The sequence below is a fragment of the Aegilops tauschii genome, chromosome 4, assembly GCF_002575655.3.
Source record: "Aegilops tauschii subsp. strangulata cultivar AL8/78 chromosome 4, Aet v6.0, whole genome shotgun sequence".
NCBI classification, from domain to species: Eukaryota; Viridiplantae; Streptophyta; class Magnoliopsida; order Poales; family Poaceae; genus Aegilops; species Aegilops tauschii.
Window position 1 is genome coordinate 273,403,149 of NC_053038.3, and position 22,291 is coordinate 273,425,439.

A 22,291-nucleotide genomic window follows, 5' to 3' on the forward strand; every position below is an offset into this window, starting at 1 on the left:
TCTGGACTAAAGGGTTCCCTGAGTGACCGGGTGTTATTGACCGCCGAGTAAAACTTGCTGGCATTCATGTCTCTCCAGGAGAGATAGACTTGAGTTTCGAGTGTGGACATGCCATAAAAACTCGAGTGGCGATGCCGACGCATGGTCTGACTCTCCGGGGAGATGCCACTCCATATCCCTGGGGAACGCCAGTGCAGGCCATCTTCGAGCCAAGCTTACGAGTCATGCGCCTTGGAGCTTAGTGGAAGGGCCAAGTCAACCCGCCGAGGGGCGTCAAGCTCGTCTCATAGCGAACCTGAAGGTGACTTCAATCAGGTGTTTTACGTGTCCGAGTGCACGGGTCCCGCGGAGGGTGGTCAGTCGGACTGACAAATGTCCTTTAGGAAAGGGATGGTGGGTGATCAATCGGATTGATTTCCCGCAGAAATCATGGGATTCAAAATTGAGTGCGCGCGTGCAGAAGTGGTAATGTCGTAGCTTAGTGGCGAAAGTGGGGCACGACACCTTGGTTTTCGTCCCGAAATTCGCCACGTGCCACATTTACTCTGTGCGTGCTGCCGTCACGGGCGCGGTTGATCCAGGGATCTGTGGCTGGAGATCCGCGGTGTGATTTTTACTAGAGGTATAAAAGGTTTTTGGGCTAGGGTTATTTCCTCAGATCCCCCTTCCCTCCTTGACTCCTCCGCTCCCCTTCTCCACCCGACCACTCCCTTGCCAACAGAGCACTCAAGGCCATGGCGAAGGCAGAGAAGGCAAAGAAGGCCGGGAAGGCCATTTCCTCCACTTCAGGCGCTCCGGCTGGCGGCGCATCAGGGGATTGGATCCCTTCGTGCGTCTCAGCCAAACGGCTGGAGGAGCTCGCCACGGAGGGGCTCATTCCGGCGGATGGATGGAGGCGTCCAAAGGCGGGTGAGGTGGAGCCGGCGCCATAGGAGGACGAGCGCGTCCTCCTGGTGGCTCACATTGAACGAGGTTTCTCGATGCCTCCTCATCCTTTCTTCTGAGCCTCTTTGGACTATTTTGGGGCGCAACTCCATCATCTCCCTCCAAATGTCGTTGTCCACCTCTCGGCTTTTATTTCCCTTTGCGAAAACTTCGTTGGTTGCCACCCACATTGGGGTCTCTTCAAGCACATCTTCACATGCCGGTTGATGACCATGAAGAAGGATCCGTCGACTGGTGCGAAGACCCATGTCACCTAGCTATGCGGAGGTTCGGGATCCAGCTCAGGGGTGGCAGTGCCTTCCCAAAGATGAGCTTTCCCGACTCCATCAAGGGGTGGCAGGGGAGTTGTTTTTACTGGAGGGATGTCTCTGGAGCCAACAACCATTCGGGCCTTCCTCTGTACTCGGCGGAGAGGTTAAGGGCTCCCGAGTCCCTCATAATGACGAAGGAGGAGAAGACGGAGGTGAGAATCCTAGCCAGCGCCTTGCTTGGGGTCGTGAACATAGACGTCAATGGGACAGATCTGCGGGAGACATTCCTTAGTCGGCGGATCCAACTGCTGCAGGCCAGGGCGCATCCCATGTGGACGTATGAGGGTCCAAATGACCCCACTCAGGTGCACCCAGATGAGCTCGCCGAGAAGGACGTGGGTGCCAAGATCAGAGCCATCACTTGCGCTCGTGACAATCCACGGGGGGCCAGGAGCGTGCCCCCGTATGCCAAGGACACACCGCCGATTGAGGTAATCCTTTTCCCAACCAGTCGGATTGTTATTAGGTTATTTCTTGCGCATTGGACTTCGGTTTTGTGGCGTCTTTGTTTCTTCAGAGTTTCCAACAGCTGATCTCCGAAATACTGGTGGTCGACCGGTCGACGGAGGACGTGATAAGTGACACAGAGTGACAGTACTAGGAGGAGGACGATGACGATGATGAGGATGAGAGCACCGAGGAGGGGAAGGAGGCCGAGTCTTCGCCGTCATCTGAGGGCCCCAGGGAGCCCCGCTCCAAGGCGCAACATGACCCGAGTGGCAAGGCGGGAGGGGCTCAGTAGCCGACTGCCTCAGGCCATATGACGCGTAGCTCGAAGCGCGGGCGTGCTGAAGCGGAGAGCTCCGCCGAGAAGCAGCCCATACAGCCCAAGCAGATTGCCTCAGGCCTCGTAAAGCCGTTGTGCCCCGGATCAAAGGTGGTAGTGCGGCGGCGTCGACGTAAGTGTTCTTGACAAGTCTTCATCCATTGTCATCTTGACTCAGCTGACGGCCGAGTGATATTGTGTTTTGCATCAACGAGCGACGGCGTCGTTGTATCCGAATGCCCCCAAGCAGAATCAGGACAAGACCGATACGGCGGACGTTGCCACCTCCAAAGGTACGGTCACGCTAGTTGATTTTGACTTCTGGATTTCCATCCCATTTACTTTTATTGATACATTAATATGTGTGTTTGCGCAGCGCCAACTGAGATCATCTAGTTGGACGGCGACAATAAGGTCGACGCGCCCAACCCGGAGGCTAACAAGGGGGTGGCGACCAACGTCAACGTGGTCATGCAGGAGGCCTCTCCTCGCCGAGTGGAGCATGTTTCACCTGCCAAGACTGCCACGAGACCCACCAGACCGAGTCTCCTGGCCCAGGGGCAGCTCTGCACCCATGACCACCACAGTTCTGACACCAAGGCCTGCGCCGCACCACCGTCGACCTTCGTCACTGTCTACCCCATGTACCATGTCCCAGAAGACCAAGTGGGGGTGAGCAAGGAGGCTCTCATCTAGGTGAAGCTGATGTGTGAGTGGTTGAAGGATGCGTACGACGCCAGCGAGGCGCTGCAGACCAATGTCCGAGTAAGTACCATTGTGTGTATGATTTCCAGTCAAAGTTTTTGAATTTCTTTTTCTTCTTCATGCTCCGAATGGATGATAGTATTCCTATTAGTGGGTTTGCACGGGGCACACCCACTGGGTGTTTATTTTCTAGTGGGGGCACACTGAGTGCATCCACTGGGTGTAGTCCCCGCCGTCGACAGGAGTCTTAGAGCTTAAGTTTTTCTACACCATCGTCCCACTCGGATTTAGATAGGGTGTTTCCGAGTGTTTTTGGTTCCAATGGGGGTATGCTGAGTGCACCCACTGGGTGTAGTCCCCGAGGCTGCCATCGACTGGGAGCAGTCGGCGGGAGTCTTAAAGTTTCTGGCGTCTTTGCCCCGAGGCTGATTGCCAATCGTTTTTATTTGTTTTTTGTGAACTATCCAATTGGATGTTCTATAGTGGGGGCACACCGAGTGCACCCACTAGGTGTAGTCCCCGAGACTGCCTGCGATTGTGGGCAATCGGAGGCAGTCTTCAAAACTTTCACCTCTTGTGTTGCACTTGGAGTGCGTCACCACACTCGGCTGACCGAGTGGGCCTGTCCTCGATCTTCTTCGTTGCCGACTTGGTGGTCAGCCGAGTGATCTAGGACCAGTGTATTGTTGTCTTCGATCTTCTTCATTGCTGACTCGGTAATCAGCCGAGTGATCTAGGACCAATGTGTTGTTGTCCTCGATCTTCTTCATTGCTGACTCGGTGGTCATCCGAGTGATCGGAGGCCAGTGTGTTGTTGTCCTCGATCTTCTTCATTGCTGAATCAATAGCAATCTAGTGTTTGAGGGTTTCATTTTGGTCTTGTTCATTTCTTTCGACTGACTGTCTTCTTATCTGGTAACAGAGGGCCTGCGAGTTAGGATCTCACTACGCCGCCTTGGAGAAGGAAGTGATATCGCTCGAGTGGACATGGAGCCGAGAAGCACAAGAGTTCCTGATACGTCTCCAACGTATCTATAATTTATGAAGTATTCATGCCATGTTTACAACAATCCTATGTGGTTTTGGTATGATTTGAATGGAACTAACCCGGACCGACGCTGTTTTCAGCACAACTACCGTGGTGTTGTCTTTTGTGCAGAAATAAAAGTTCTCCAAATGCAACAAAACTTATTGACAAACTTTTTGGAACAAAAGAGGCACTAGAAGCTTCGTGGGAGGACCAGAAGGTGAAGGAGGTGGCCACTACCCACCAGGGTGCGCCAGAGGCCTTGGCCGTGTGCTTGTGGGTAGTGGGCCCCTCGAAGCCCATCTGGTTGTGAGAACGACGCCGAAGAATCCTATAAATACAAAAAACTCCAGAAATAACCCTAGATCAGAAGTTCCACCCCTGCAAGCCTCTGTAGCCACAAAAAACCCAACCTGGACCCTGTTCTGGCACCCTGTCAGAGGGGGAAATCATCACCGGATGCCATCTTCATCATCCCGACGGCCACCATGATGAGGAGGGGATAGTCCATCCTCAGGGCTGAGGGTTTGTACTAGTAGCTATGTGTTAAATCTCTCTCTCTCTCTCTCTCTCTCTCTCTCTCTCTCTCTCTCTCTCGCTCTCGCTCTCTCTGTCTCGTGTTCTTGCTTTGGCACGATCTTGATGTATCACGAGCTTTGTTAATAGTTGGATCATATGGTGTTTTCCCCTCTCTATCCTGTTGTGATGAATTGAGTTTTTCCTTTGAGATTTCATTATTATTGGGTTGAATACTTTTATGAATTTGAGAAGACTTTTATGTATGTCTTGCTATGAATACCCATGGTGACAATGGGGTATCATATTGATTCACTTGATATATGTTTTGGCACTCAACTCGCGGATTCCCGAGGTGGCATTGGGGTAATCTAGGATAGGGGTCGATGCACGTTCTTGTCTTTGTTTCTCAGGTAGAAATCTTGGGGCACTCTTTGAGGTTCTTTGTGTTGGATTGAGTATTATGAATATAAAATTATTTGGTGTTATCTTAGTACAAACTCTTGATAGACCGATCGGAAAGGATAACTTGGTGTTATTGTAGTACGAACTCTGGATAGATCGATCGGAAAGGATAACTTGGTATTATTTTAGTACGAACTCTTGGATAGATCGATCAGAAAGAATAGCTTCGAGGTGGTTTTGTACCCTACCAATAATTTCTTCTTATGTTCTCCGCTAGATAGAAACTTGGAGTGATTCTTCATCGCACATCTAGGGATGGTTATATGATCCAATTATATTAGCATTGTTGAGAGATTGCACCAGTGAAAGTACGAACCCTAGGCCTCATTTTCAAGCATTGCAATACCGTTTGTGCTCTATTTTATCAATTGCCACCTTGTTGTTTTTTATTGTTCCTATTACAAAAATCAATATATAATATCATTACTACGCTTGTATCACCATCTCTTCGCCGAGCTAGTGCACTTATACAAATTTCCATTGTATTTGGTGTGTTGGGGACACAAGAGACTTTTTATTATTTGGTTGCAGGGTTGTTTGAGAGAGAGCATATTCGTCCTACGCCTCCCACGGATTGATAAACCTTAGGTCATCCACTTGAGGGAAAATTGCTACTGTCCTACAAAACTCTGCGCTTGGAGGCCCAACACGAGTCTACAAGAATAAAGTTGCGTAGTAGACATCAAGCTCTTTTCTGGCGCCGTTGCTGGGGAGGTGACTGCTTGAAGGTATATCTTTAGATCTTGCAATTGAATCTTTTGGTTTCTTGTTTTATCATTAGTTTGTTTTATAAAAAAAAGTACAAAAAATGGAATTGAGGTTGCGTCATACTTCCTCCATTTTTATACAAGGCCACAAACTCATATTACAGATACCAAGGTAAAATTTAATGCATACTTTGGAAGCCAACCTTTATTTTTGTTTATTGGGATCATTAATACGCATCATGCATGTAAGGAAACCGAGTGGAGGAAGTAGCTAGTATCATTATAACGGCATGATGCAAGTATTTAACAGGTTGCTAGTACGAGGAAATATCATTAATTTTTTCCTCGATTACTGTCGGTGGCCTTGTATAGATGCAAAACGTATATTCCATAGTGGCCTTGTATAAGTAAATGGAGGGAGTATTATTCATCTTTATAATGTCTTTCGTGATAATGATGGAAAGGAAAATTGTGCTCAATTGTTAGAAGAAGAATTCAATAAAATATTTGGCATAAATGATGAGAATGATTGCAATGTTGCTAGTATGTATTCTTTGAATATCCATGATGTTAATGATATGCAAGGCCATAAGCTTGGGGATGTTATATTTGATGAAGATGATATTTTTAGTCCCCCAAGTTTTGATAAGAATATTTATTATGATGATTGCATGCCTCCTATTTATGATGATTATATTGATGAAAGTGGGTTTGGAAGAGTGTCAACTCTAGGTAATAATGATCCCACTATTTTGGAGGGTGTTGAATCTTATTCTAATGGTAAAAGTGGATTTGGAGAGGTCATGCCTTTATTTAGTGATGATTCCACTATTTTGGAAGAGGTTTCAATTGACTATGACAAAAAATTCCTACCTATGATGATTATGGTGATGACATATATGTTATAGAGAATAATTATAACCATGAAACTTGTCATCATGACTTTAATTTACAATCACATGTTATTTTGTTGAGTTTGCTCCCACTACTATTCATGAGAATAAATTTGCTTATGTGGAGAGTAATAAAATTCTTATGCATGTGGATCATGAAAAGAATGCTTTATGTGATAGTTATATTGTTGAATTCATTCATGATGCTACTGAAAATTACTATCAGAGAGGAACATATGCTTTTACATATTGCAATAATATCAAGTTTTCTCTCTATGTGTTGAAAATCTTGAAGTTATGCTTGTTTTGCCTTCCTATGCTAGTTGATTCTTGCTTCCATAAGTTGTTTGCTCACAAAATCCTATGCATAGCAAGTGGGTTAGACTTAAATGTGCTAGTAATATGATTCATGATGCTCTCTTTATGTTTAAATTCTTTACTTTTATGCGAGCATCATTGAAATCATCATGCCTAGCTAAAAGACACTAAAGAAAAGCGTTTGTTGGGAGACAACCCAACGTTTACCCTGCTGTTTTTGTGTGTTCACATGATTAAGCTACTATAGTAACCATGTTTTATAGCTTTTGTTTCAATAAAGTGCCAAGTAAAGCCTTTGGGATAGTTTGGATGACAGTTGACTTGATTATGTGCAAAAACAGAAACTTTTGCGCCCAGTAACAGAATTGTAAAAATCACTGGAGCATCGAAAAATTCTGATATTTTTATAGATGATTGTATACAAATTACCTATGTTGTCCTCATTTTTCATAATTTTTAGAGTTACATAAGTATGGTAAAAGTTTTGATTATTACAGACTATTCTTTTTTTGACAGATTCTGTTTTCAATGCATAGTTTGCTTGTTATCTAGTTTATATGGCTTATATTGCTCAACATAAATTATGCAAATGATAAGGTACAGTACGCATTGTGTGAGAACAATTATGAATCTTGTCTTTGATAGTACCAAAGTGAATGATTTGTCTTTATCATATTAACCCATCTCACGAAGTTCCGTTAAGTTTTGTGTGATTGAAGTTTTCAAGTTTTGGGTGAGATATCGATATGATGAAAATAAGGAGTGACAAGACCCTTGTGGATGCCCAAGGAACCCCCAAGGTAATATTCAAGGAAGATCCAAGCAACTAAGCTTGGGGATGCCCCGGAAGACATCCCCTCTTTCGTCTCCAACAATATTGGTAACCTTACTCGAGGCTATATTTTTATTCATCACATGATAGGAGTTTTGCTTGGAGCATCATTTTATTTTGTTTTGATTTTCTTGCTGTTATTTAGAATAATGTTTTGCATCTTTCTTTCCAATAAAAATGTCAAGTATAGCCTTTACCATGCTTATTTTGCAAGTCTATATGTGGCTGTTTGAAAACAGAAAGTTGCCCGCTAGTGCGTGATTTGTTAAAAAATGTTATAATGTGATAAAATGTTGAAATTTTTTTCACAATACGATATGATAAATTTTCTATAGTTTTCTAAATTTTCAGAATTTTTGGAATTAAATAAGTATGAATATTCTTGCATCCTTTATAGACTGCCCTATTTAGACAGTATGTTTGCATATATTTGCTTGTTTAATGATTCTATTCGAGGATAGGAGTATTAAATATGCAGAGGAATTTATTATAAAATGTTAAATAATAATTTTAGTGATTTTCTACAATAGAGAATGATAAGGTTATGCTTTGATTGTACTAACTTATCTCACGGGTTCTTGTTGAGTTTTGTGTGGATGAAGTTTATAAGATTTAGGGAGACCGTGATATAAAAGGAATTAAGGAGACACAAAATCTCAAGCTTGGGGATGCCCAAGGCATCCCAAGATAATATTTCAAGAAGTCTCAAGCATCTAAGCTTGGGGATGCCCCGGTAGGCATCCAAACTTTCTTCGTCAACAATTATCGGTTAGCCTCGGTTGAGCCTAAGTTTTTTACTTATTCACATGATGTGTGATATTGTTGGAATGCCATTTTATTTTGTTTTACTTTATGTTTTAATAAAATACTTAGATCTGAATTTTTTAAATAAGAGAGAATCCTCACATAGCTACCTATTTACTTAACTACTCATTTCACCTTCACTTATACATTTTGGGAGTAGTTTGTCCAACACTCTCATGCTTCACTTATATTATTTTGAGAGTTGGTAATAGTGATGACAATTTGCACAAGCTATGAAACTGATACCAAAGTCATGGATGTTCAAGAAGGATATAATAAAGACTTTCATGTAGATCATTGGATATGATAAGTTTGATTCCTTGCAATAGTTTTGCGATATGGAGATAATAATATGTGAGTCATGTTGGTGAGTAATTATGCTTTAGTAAGAATATTGGTGTTAAGGTTTGTGATTCCCTATGCAAGCACGAAAGTAAATAGTTATGCAATGAAATTACATTCTACTTGTGGTGCATCATTCGGTGTTAGTTTTACTCAATGCTCGTTTATGTGAATTTTCGTTTCTTGGTTGGTTGCTTCTCAATCTATTTGCTAGCCTCCATTTGTACTTAGTGGGAATACTACTTGTGCATCCAAAATCCTTAAACCCAGTTTTGCCACATGAGTCCACCATACCTGCCTATATGCGGTATTTTCTTGCCGTTCTAAGTAAATTTGTATGTGCCATCTCTAATTTTCAAAAAGAACTTCCTTTTTGTGTGCTCGTACCACTCATGAAGCGGCAGGGGGTGGCTAATATTTTCCATGCAAGATGTGTTATTCTCAAGATGAGTGTTTATTCACTTGTCATTGCACGAGAGTACGACGGTAATAGGGATTCCCAATCCCGAAATGAAAAAGAAATTTACTTTATGTTGTCAAATAATAATTTCCTTGGAAAGTGTTGGTGTGGACGGCACCCGTGGATACGGCTAGTTGTGGAGTGTGAAAGTATGTTGGAAAAAGGAATAAACTTTATTTTATGTTTGGGAACCGCCTATGATATATCTAGCATGGAAAGTATTAAGAATTCTCAGTCATTTTTGTTGACGGGAAAAGTATGCCTCTCAAAATATATTTTATCTCTCAATTTAAGCTTTGAGCTCTGGCACCTCTAAATCTCTACTTCCCTCTGCGAGGGCCTATCTATTTACTTTATGCAATTTTTATTTGAGTCTCCATCTTCTCTTATAAAGCACCAACTAGGGAGCACTATGATCATACTTGTGCATTGGATGTAGCTAATATTTGAGTCTGTTTCATGAATGGATCAATGATTGAGCATAATGGGCTCGGGATAGCTTTATGTAGTGTTGATATTTTGAAAGACATGGTTGCTTGTTGATATGATTGAGTGTTATGTAATCACGTATGTAAGTGCATCTAGTGCTCCTTAGTTATTTTGGTGTATTGAAGACCTATAGGTTAAGGGACTAATGTGTTTGTGAGTGTACACAAGTCTTATAAGTCTCCGAGGAGTTTGATATATCCGAAGAAAGTCGATCCCTAAAAATGAATGTCTTCAAGGAACGTTTATTGGTGCGTGTGATCATCAGCAACATTACGCAGGTGCCCCATAGTCTTGTGGTTAAGAGAATTGGCACCTTGCCAGGCATGGGCAGATCTTGGTTAGTTCCTGTTTACATACTCAATAGTAGAGACACTATTCCTGGACTTGTTGGCAATGAAGATGAAGCCCCTCCCATGAACGCATCTCCCCACCCATATGAGCTGCCGTATCTTTCGGCCGCCCAATAGTGGGCGCTTGATCACCAACAGATGCAGCAGCAGCAGATTGATGAAGCCTGGGAACAGTAGGCGCCGCAATAGCAGCAGTTGCAGAATGATGGCTGGGGGGGTCTGGCCTGTTGCGCCCCCCGTACAGAGGGTTCAGCTTCAGAACACTCTTTCAGTACACATGCCCCTCCCTCATGGATGGTGTGGAGTAGGAGAGCAACATAACTGATGATTCACAGGATGAATGGTCCGTCTACTCTGATATCGATCAATGGTAGGCAAACCTCTGTTGTTTAGTTCATTTGTGCAATGGGCATCTCTCACACAGTTGAGGTGCGGGCAGAGGAAGGGATGCCTTTGCTACAATTTCTATGGATGATCTCATTTGGCAGGTACATCCACTGCATTGCTGCTCCTGATGTTGCTGTTCAAAATCTGAATCATGGCTCGCTGCCGCTGAACCCTCTTGCCTTTTTCCAAGCGGTCGCTGATGCTATCATCAATGAGAGGTATGCTGCAAGTGTTCAGTATTGCCGTATGACTGAAGTTCCCTTTTGCCTTGAAGAGGCAGTTTCCATACCGTTAGAGATTTGGGAAGTTTTTGCAGTGCAAATCTCAGGGTTTGACACCGAAATTGATACATCGCTGCAGGTTGGGTGTGATAGCTTCCATCAGGTGAATGATATCTCTGTTGCTGATGCATCTTATGAACTCTCTGAAATCCCCACTATCAAACCAAGGAATGTGTACTTTTAGAAGATGATCTCAGAGGAGAAGGCGCCTGTCGACACTGCCTGCCTGCATCGCAGTACTAGATCCACGAGATATGATGGTTTCAAGGTGGCCCAAGTCACTGACAAAAAGAAGGTGCAGTCCAAGGTCAAGCCTAGGGGAGCGCCTTTGATTGCATGCTCCTCCAAGGCGACGGACCCTTGCTCTAAACTGCTGCTAAACTCCTCTGCCACGCTGTCTGATGAACTGCCTCCTCCAACACCAATCCAACAGCTGCAGTATGTGGGCACTGTTTTGTATGGGATACCCTCTGAAGATCTCAGCCCCCAGAAACTCTTGGCGAGCGACCAAGGGGAGGAAACTGAGTTGCACTAGGTGCGATGACGACAAATAAGGAGTGGAACATCCTGTGCTGGAACATGCGTGGGATCAACTCTGACAAAAAGCAGCTGGCGATCTGCAATGCAATCGATATCAGTGGTTGTTCCGTAGTTTGCTTTCAAGGAACTGAACGTACCTCTTTTGATGCTTCAGTTTATTAAACTATTCTTCCCTAAAAAGTTTGATATGCTTGAATTTGTACCCTCTGTTGGTAACTCCGGGGGCCTTATCACTGCGTGGATGAGCTCAGTTTTCACAGGTGTTTCCGTGTTTTTTGAAACATTTGCTCTCGGCGTCAGTCTCACTTCAACTCAGTCCAATGATTCGTGGACACTAGTAAACGTATATGGCCCCCGTACTGATCCAAATAGGGCGCTATTTACTTCATGGCTCTTCGCCCTTGACATTCCCAAAGGTGAAGATTGGCTTCTCTTGGGAGATTTTAATTTCATTCGAGCGTCGAATAACTGTAACAGAGGAGGAGGGGACGCTAACGATATGTTGCTCTTTAATGAATTCATCCGAAGACAGTAGCTGGTAGAACCCCCAATCAAAGGACGATCTTACACATGGAGTAATATGCAATCTAACCCGCTACTTGAACAATTAGATTGGCACTTCACATCGGTTGACTGGGTGGCCAAATACCCAAACACAGTAGTTATGCCCCTTGGAAAACCCACGTCAGACCATGTTCCATGCTATGTGAGTATCCAGTCCAAAATCCCCAAGTCCAAAATATTTCGTTTCGAGGATTATTGGATTAAACAACCTGGATTCTTTGAGGTGGTGCAGCGATCATGGAATAAACACTGTTATGCCCCGAACACAGCTGCTGTCTGATGTCGCTTGAAGCTACGTCGGTATTTCCCCAAAGAGGAAGGGATGATGCAACACAACGGCGGTAGGTATTTCCCCTCATATATGAAACCAAGGTTATCGAACCAGTAGAAGAACCAAGCAACACAACGTAAATAGCCCCTGCACACAGATAACAAATCCTCGTAACCCGACGTGTTAAAGGGGTTGTCAATCCCTTCCGGGTACGGTGCCTCAAGATAGGCAAACGGACGCGAGATAAGATTGTAGTAGATTGATAGATCGAACGCCAAATAAAATAAATAAGATAAATTGCAGCAAGGTATTTTTGGTTTAATAGATCTGAAAATAAATGAAAAAGAAAAGTAGATCACAAAGGCTAATATATGAGAAAGAGACCCGGGGGCCCCAGGTTTCACTAGTGGCTTCTCTCGAGAAAAATAGCAAACGGTGGGTGAACAAATTACTATTGGGCAATTGATAGAACTTCAAATACTCATGACGATATCCAGGAAATGATCATTATATAGGCGTCACGTCCAAGATTAGTAGACCAACTCCTGCCTGCATCTACTACTATTACTCCACACATCGACCGCTATCTAGCATGCATCTAGTGTATTAAGTTCATGGAGAAACGGAGTAATGCAATAAGAACGATGACATGATGTAGACAAGATCTATCTATGTAGAGATAGACCCCATCGTTTTATCCTTAGTAGCAACAATACATACGTGTCGGTTCCCTTTCTGTCACTAGGATCAAGCACCGTAAGATCGAACCCACTACAAAGCACCTCTTCCCATTGCAAGATAAATAGATCAAGTTGGCCAAACAAAACCCAAATATCGGAGAAGAAATATGAGGCTCTAAGCAATCATGCATATAAGAGATCAAAGAAACTCAAATAACTTCCATGGATATAAAAAGATAGATCTGATCATAATTAAACTCAAAGTTCATCGATCCCAACAAACACACCACAAAAGATTTACATCATATGGATCTCCAAGAGACCATTGTATTGAGAATTCAGAGAGAGAGAGAGAGAGAGATGAAGCCATCTAGCTACTAACTACGGACCCGAAGGTCTACAAAGAACTACTCACGCATCATCGAAGAGGCACCAATGGAGGTGGTGAACCCCATCCGAGATGGTGTCTAGATTGGATCTGGTGGTTCTGGACTTCGCGGTGGCTGGATGAATATTTCGTCGACTCCCCTAGGGTTTTGGGAATATTGGGGTATTTATAGAGCAAAGAGGTGGTCCGGGGGGCACCCGAGGTGGGCACAACCCACCAGGGCGCGCCTGGGTCTCCTGGCGCGCCCTGGTGGGTTGTGCTCTCCTCGGAGCACCCCCCAGGCGCAGCCATGGCCCATTATGTTCCTTCTGGTCCAAAAAATCTCCGTGAAGTTTTGTTGCGTTTGGACTCCGTCTGATATTGATTTCCTACGATGTAAAAAACATGCAGAAAACAACTGGCACTTGGCACTATGTCAATAGGTTAGTACCAAAAAATGATATAAAATGACTATAAAATGATTATAAAACATCCAAGATCGATAATATAACAGCATGGATCAATCAAAACTTATAGATACGTTGGAGACGTATCACTGTCCTGCGCAAAAAACTCAAGAATCTCCGTTATGATCTAAAACAGTGGAGCAAGAAAATGTCCAAACTGTCGGTGCTGATTGAAAACTGCAACAAAACCCTCCCGGAGATCGATGGGCTGGAGGAACGAAGAAGGCTGTCTATACCGGAAGCCAACTTCAGGGTGATCTTGAAACAACACCTCCTTCATTTGCTAGACTGCAAAAAGATGTATCTGAAGAAGCGCTGTACCATCAGATACTTCAAGTTTGGAGACGGCAACAAAAAAATTCTTTCATAGGGTGGCAACCGAAAGGTTTCAAACAAGATAGCCTCACTCCGGCTACCCGATGACTCGATCATACATGATCATGTGGGTAAAGAAGTTGTCCTCTTTCAGACCTACAAAGACAGACTGGGCTGCTCCAGTTAGACGAACATGCGTTTCGATCTGCGACGAATCATCAAAAAGGTGGATGGGCTTCAAGCCTTATCAGCTCCCTTCACCCGCAAGGAGATCGATCAATTTGTTAAATAATTGCCGTCTGACCGAGCTCCTGGCTCGGATGGCTTTAGTGGCAGCTTCATAAAATCGTGCTGGCACATAATCAAAGAGGACTTTTATCGGCTTTGTTTTATTTTCCATGCAAGTAATCCTGATCTTGAAAGTTTGAACACAGGATTTATCACTCTCATTCCAAAAACTCAGTCCCCAGAGACCGCCAATGACTATCTCCCAATAACACTTCTAAACTGCTGTCTCAAGCTTCTGACCAAGCTCCTCACGAACCGGCTACAAGGAGTAATCCTCAAGATCATACACCGCAACCATTACAGTTTCTTGCGAGGGTGATCGATTCAGGATTGTGTAGCGTGGGCATTTGAATTTATACATCAATGCCAAGCGTCGGGGCGTGAGATCGCTATCCTGAAATTAGACTTCGCCAAGGCATTCGACATGATCGAGCATGCCTCGATGATGGAGATTATGAAATGCATGGGCTTTGATGATCGATGGCTTGGATGGATTGACTGCTTGTTCTCGACGACCAAATCTTCTGTCCTCCTCAATGGGACCCCGGGCAGGCAATTCTTCTGCATGAGAGGTGTGCGCCAAGGCGATCCGCTGTCCCCGCTCATCTTTGTACTGGCAGCCGACCTACTGCAAGCTGCCATCAATGACGCCTATCCTGTGGGCAATCTCCAACTCCCCATTCCTGTTCCAGATGGTGATTACCCCGTGATCCAGTACGCTGACGACACGATCCTTGTGATGCATGCGGACCAATCTCAAGCAGAGACCATCAAACTCATTCTCCAGGATTATGCATCGTCGGTGGGCTTGCGCATAAAGTTCCAAAAATCTACCCTAATCACTGTCAATGCAGCTGCGGATTGGTTCCATGCCGTTTACGTACCTTGGGTTGCCCATGGGCACTACCAGACCGACTGTGACAGACCTCATGCCTCTGGTCGCATCGGTGGAACACAGACTCTCCTTGGCAGCCATGCTCCTGGACCTCGGATCAAAGATTACCCTGGTCAACTCAGTGATCACTTCCCTTGCGATATACGCCATGTGCTCCATCAGGTTGCCACCAAAAATCCTAGAAAATCTTGATAAACTCAGAAGATATTGCCTCTGGGCTAAAGTACGGACGATGGCACAAAAGCCATCTCACTAGCAGCGTGGGAGCTAGTGTGCCGCCCCAAAAATAAAGGGGGGCTTGGAGTAATCGATCTCAGGGTTCAAAATGAAGGTTACTCCTTAAACAGATGCATAAATTTTACAACCGCATGGACTTACCTTGGGTGAAGCTGATTTGGTTGGCACTACGAAGGATTGGTGCCGCATGCAGCTGACCCGTGTGGCTCATTTTGGTGGCGAGACATCATGCAACTTGCACCGATCTATAGAGGGGTCACGTCTGTGGAGGTGGGAGACGGGAGCACGGTGTTGTTTTGGAAGGACATGTGGCATAACAACATACTCGCCAATAGTCACCCCCGGTTGTTCTCGTTCTCCAAGAATGAGGACGTCTCGGTGTAGAAACTGTTGACCGCACCTGTGCTTGGCCAAAACTTCCATTTTCCGCTCTCCGTCCAAGCCAGAGGAGAACTCGAGGACCTCCAAACCAGCATGGCCACGATAGAGCTGGCTGAAACGAGTGACATCTGGAAATGTGTCTAGGGATCGGAGGGGTTCACCTCCAGCAAATTTTACTTGCATTGTTTCTGTGATGGCGTGGCGGACAGGGCCTTCGAGTGGATCTGGAATACCAAATGCACTAACAAGTGGAAGGTTTTTGCTTGGCTGCTGCTAGCGGACGGGCTAAACATGCGGAACCTGCTGAAGAGGAAGAGTGTGAAACTGAGGGACAATGACTATGCCTGCTTGTTATGCCCCCACCCCCCGAAGAAACAGTTGAGCATCTGTTCTTTGAATGTGAATTCAGTAGATCGTGTTGGGGGAAGTTGGGGATCACGTGGCCGGTTGGGGGTAACAGACTGCAGCTCGTGCATGCGGCGAAGGACGCGTGGGCCCGGCCCATGTTCATGGAGATCTTCATCATCGCGGCCTGGAGCATACGGAAGGAGCGTAACAATAAGCACTTTAGAGGGATTGTTCCCATAGAGAATGGTTGGCAGCAAAGGTTCCAGTATGACTTTGGCATGATGAGACACAGAGTCAAGGAGGCCCTAGTGCCGTTTGTAGAGCATTTTGTTGCTTCGATCTAATTCTTTTGCATAGAACCCGCATTAGATAGCTTTGTTCCTCTCCTATACCCTTGGTGGATAGGACTACCTTAATCTTTCCACTCCATGTAATCTCATTCATGTAACACAGGGGGTGATGGTTTTAATATAAAGTCAATGGGGGGGTTGCCCTCACTGTCCCAAGCTTAAAAAAAGACTTTGGTTTTCTTGAAGACTTTGAAAATGAGAAAATTGGTGTGACCTTGAAGATATTGATATTGATGCAAGGATTATGAAGCTTGAGGACTTTGTTTTCGTAGTTTCATTTCCTTCTTTTGAGTCATAGGAAACACCATACTGTTGAAGGGGGTCGATGTTATACTAGGGAAAAATTTCCAAGTGATGCTCATCTCAAAGCCTACACATAACCAATCCTTCGAGTGAAGCCTTTGGAAATCTCTTGTAGTTCAGTCAATTTCTTCAGTGACAGAGATGAAGTTCTTCTGATTTCTGAGGAATTTGTTCTGACCGAGGAGTTAGGAATTCGCCAGTGCGAATTGCCTACAGTGAGGAACATGATAGCCCTGGGGAATTTGAGAGCTCAAATTTCCGACCATTGCTGTGCTTCGCGCCAGCTGTCCGAAATATCTTATCCACATAATAGTCATATCATTAGGGGCATTTATTACTTATCATATCGGGCTGCTCCCTGGCTGTAAATAGCCGCTCCCTTCAACCACTAGCTGGTTGGCTGCTCCGAGAGATGGATTGACACTAGTAATTTAGAGCATCCCATCCAAAACCCCAACATCTAAAACCCAAAGTGATTGAGCATCACTGAAGAGATTGTTCCTGTGTGGAACCGACACTTGTTACCTTTGAATACTATGCATCTTCCAGACGGTTAGGCGTCAAGGTCTAGAGCATCCAAGAGGAATTGTGCATTGCCGAGTGACCAAGTCTATGAAGGTTTGAAAGTCACGTTGAAGACTTACCACGAGTGATTGGGCAAGGTCTGTGTGACCTTACCCCAAGGAGAATATGGTAAAGACTGGGTGTCCTTTGGTTTAAATACCAAGCCACTCCAACCAGACGTACGACTATCACAACAGTTGGAACTAGTCTACCAAATCACTGTCTCCACCGAGCTACTGATTCTATTTCCTCCACCCTTTCATTTCCTCATGTACTTATTGATGAAATTGATCGTTTATGCTTGACGACTTTGACTGATGACTTTCTCAATTTCTTCAACCCAAATTCTTCAGCTACCTAGTCTTCTGCCTGCTTATTATGTTTACTCGCTACTTGTGTTCTGTTGGAACTGGTCTACCAAATCACTGTCTTCACCGAGCTACTGGTTTTATTTCCTCAACCCTTTCATTTGCTCGCTTATGTGTTGATGAAATTGATTGTTACTGCTTGAAGACTTTGTCTGAATACTTTCTCAATTTCCTCAATCCTATTTCTTCAGTGATCTTGTCTTCTGCCTGCTTATCCTGTTTGCATGCTACCTGTGCTCTATGTATGTTTCATTTCATCGTAATGACTATGCTACTGTCTTGTTATGCATGCACCTAAGTACTTTGTCCGCTATTTGTATTTCATCACTTAGAAAATTCCTCAAGTAGTATTTCCTCAGTGACGAATTTATAGAAATCGCCTATTCACCCCCCTCTAGTTGATATAACACACTTTCAATTGGTATTAGAGCAAGGTACTCCCTTGTTCTGTGTGATTTTGGTTTAATCACCCGGAGTTTTAGTTATGTCGACTGCAGGCATGATCAAGGTCTCAGCTGGGTGTCGTACCTTCGATGGGATAGACTACCCCTCCTGGAAGAACAAGGTGCGCATGCATCTTGAGGCAATTGACAACGATCTCTGGTATGTTGTGGAAAATGGCGTTCCCTCCATCACTTCCTCCATGAGCGCTGCTGATGTGAAGAGATTCAAAAAACTCGACTCTCAAGCGAAGAATATCATATGTGGCCATCTGAGCAAATGACAGTACGGTAGAGTGAGTGCTTTGGAGTCTGCAAAGCTTATCTGGGATAGGATGTCCAAGGTCAACGAAGGAATCTCAACCCAACGTGATTCTCGAGTTGATGTTCTCTGCAATCTCTTGAACCACTTCAGAAGACTCGACAACAAAAATGTTCAGCAAACCTTCGATCGCCTCACTGACATCTCCAATGACCTTCAAGCACTTGGTGCCACTAACATCACCGACCACGAGGTGGTGAAGAAATTGCTGAGATCACTTGATTCCTCATTCGATACACTGGCGCTGATGATTCAAGAACGTGGAGACTACAAGTCACTAGATCCTGCTAATATCCTCGAGAGACTGAACACTCATGAATTCCAACAAGCTGAGAAGAGAGACCTCTACGGGCCAAGCTATGGAAGATCACGTGCACTAAAGGCCATGGCAATTTCCTCATGTGAAGAGAAAGACTCTGACAGTAGCCTTGGTGATCCTGAAAAACTAAGCCAAGAGCTAGCAATGCTTGTGAGGAAATTCCAGAAGTTCTCAAGGCATGGCCGTTTTGCAAAATCTTCAAGAGGTGATGACTTGAGATCAGATTCTTCATCCCGCGATTACAAGAAAAGGACTTGCCACAAATGCAAAAATCCTGGTCACTACATGGCTGATTGTCCTTAGTGGCTGGAGCAGTCAAAGAAGAAGAAGTACAAGGATGACAGTTCAGATGACTCGAAGAAAAAGAAGAAATCTTCAAAGTCCTCATCATCAAAATGTTCAAAGTCTTCATCTCACAAGAAGAGCAGTTCCAGAAAGGTCGAGCATTCATTGGCAAGGAAATGGACTCCAAAGCTGAACCTGAGGAAAATGAGGAAGAGGAGGAATCCGAGGAGTTAGACTCGGGTGTGGGGAGCCTAGCTCTCGCTACTGCTTTCGTCAGCAAGTCCATCTTCAACTGTGAAGAAAATGGCAACTCCAACACTGCTGACGATGGCAATGATGCTTCGCTCCCACCTATTGCTTCATGGCAAAAGGTGCTAAGGTACCCAAATATCCCTCCTCTGAATCTAGTGAAGATGAATCTGATGAAAACCTCAAACCTAGCTACTCCAAGCTTGCTAATATTGCCACTAAACAACAAAAAGCTTTGGAAAGGATTCATAATTTGCTAGACAAAAGCGATGGCCTATTGGGTGAGGAACTGAATCAAACTCAAACCCCGACTGATAATCTTCAATGACTATAGTCTAAGTTTGATAACCTTCAAGGTCGTCATGAAACACTTTTAGCCGATCATGAGAAGCTTTCTTATGAATTTCTTCAAAGAAAGCAAGATCTTGAGAAACTAAGGGTGAGTCATGATGATCTTCAAAGGAAAAATGATTATTTGCTTGCTCAATAGATCAGTTCCGCCTAGGAAGAATTCATTCCACCATGGTTGAAATGCATCAAACGTGAATCTGCTCATTCTTCACCTGAAAGTTCAAATGCTTCTATTGCTGCAAATTCTTCAACTATTTCTGTGGTCACAAATTCCTCATCTGAGGATACCACAAGTATCACTAACGAAAATGCAGGGTTGAAGGAATTGTATGTGACAAGCATGTAAAAAAGCCTCAAAGGGCATTAGGCTCTTTGTGATGTGCTTAAGAAGCAGATCCTCAACAGGAACCCTAGGAAAGAGGGTATTGCATTTGAGAGGAAACTCAATCCTGATGGATCTTACTGGAAACCGGAGCAGTACCCCAAAACCTCATGGGTTGCTGCAAAAGGACCTCCCGTAGACCCATCTACTTTATCTGGCTTTACATGTGAATCTTCATGTTCATCTGATAAGTCATTTGACTCCAACTATAAACTGTTCAAAAATCAGAATGGTGAAGTATTTGCCAGATATGTTGGAACTAACTATAGGAACGGTCCCCTTATGAAGATAATCTTGGTTCCCAAAGGGTGCCTTGAAAGTCTTCAGGTGAATGTCCTCATGACACCACCTGTGAAGAATAGGAACCCCACATCAAATTCTTCATATGGACCAAAGTCTTCATATGGATCAAATTCCTCATATGATCATCATTGTGCTAATGCATCTGTTTCGCAGGGAAAATCTAAGATTTATGAATATGTGCATTATTCTTCAAATCATTATGTTCATAAGTCCTCGAAGAATTTCTCTGCTTATTCATATGCATACTCTAACCCCTCTTATGTGAAACTAAGTGCACTGGCTTCAATGCCACCTTTCTCATATGGAGCTCGCAGAATGATGAACTCTTTTCCACCCCTCCAGATGTGGGTGGTGAAGAAAAAGAAGTAATCTCTTATGCAGGGTCAGGTCTCCAGACGAACTTGAATGTCTGAAGAATTTGCTGGAGACCTGAGAATGCTTGAAAGGACGCAAGCTAATCATGACGAAATGAATTACTCATTTCTCACGTCCTGTATCTATTGCACTACTTAATGAAATTCTATCTGATGTATTTAATGTCATATTCTTCACTATGAAGTATATGAGTTCGTAAGATGCACTAATTCATCTGCAGGATGAATCTCTCAAAGCTAGTGAGTGGGTCCTTGATAGTGGATGTACAAATCACATGACTGGTGACAAGAACTTACTCATGGATTCATCACATCTGAAGCATATCACCTACGCTAATAAAGGAAAGCAAGGTATTGGGTCTAGGTAGGGTTGCAATCTCAAAGGATCAACACATGGACAAGTTCATGCTTGTCGAGTCCCTCAGATTCAACCTCATGTCTGTCTCAATGCTTTGTGATCTTGATATGGTTGTCATCTTTGGCAAATATCATTGCATAGTACTCATGGAATCTGACAAATCCAAAGTCTTCAAAATCTTTAGGAGAGGAGACTTGTATATTGTTGATTTCTCTATAGGACAACAACCTGCCACATGTCTACTTGCAAAAGCTTCAGAAGACTGGCTATGGCATCGTTGACTCGGTCATGCTGGCATGAGGAACTTGCACACGCTTGTGAAGAAGAAGCACGTCATTGGCATCGAGGGTGTCAAATTCCTCAAAGATCATCTTTGCGGGGCTTGTGAGGCTGGAAAGATGACTAGATCTAAGCATCCCTCGAAGACTATCATGACTACCACTCGTCCTTTTGAATTGCTTCACATGGACCTCTTTGGCCCCACTCATTATGCCACACTAACAAATGCAACATCTTTATATGGCTTTGTTATTGTTGATGATTATTCTCGTTACACCTGGGTGCATATCATTATGTACATAACTGAAGTGCAGGAAGTCTTCAAGCGATTTCCTCAAGGTCCTCGACAAATTTCGGTGTGAAGATCAAGCACATCAGGAGTGACAATGGGACCGAGTTCAAGAACACTGGACTTGATGACTATCTTGATGAACTTGGTATTACTCATGAGTTATCAGCCCCATACACTCCTCAACAGAATGGCATCGTGGAGCGCAAGAATAGGACTCTTGTTGAGATGGCTCGCACCATGCTTGATGAATACAAGACGCCTCGTCGCTTCTGGCCTAAGGCTATTGATACTGCATGCTACATCATCAACATGGTATATCTTCACAAATTCTTCAAGAAGACCTCACATGAGCTCCTCACTGACAAGAAACCCAATGTGAGTTATTTCAAAGTCTTCGGTGCTAAATGTTGGATTAGAGATCCTCATCACAACTCTAAATTTGCACCGAAAGCACATGAAGGTTTTATGCTTGGTTACGAAAAGGACTCGCACACCTACATAGTCTTCAACACCTATCACAACAAGGTTGTTGAAACTATGGATGTGCGGTTCAATGAAACTAACGGCTCGCAAAGAAAGCACCTACCTCCTGTGCTAGATGAAATGTCTCACGAGGAATTGATGACCCACAAGTATAGGGGATCTATCATAGTCCTTTCGATAAGTAAGAGTGTCGAACACAACGAGGAGCAGAAGGAAATGACAAGCGGTTTTCAGTAAGGTATTCTCTGCAAGCACTGAAATTATCGGTAACAGACAACTTTGTGATAAGGTAATTCGTAACGGGTAACAAGTAACAAA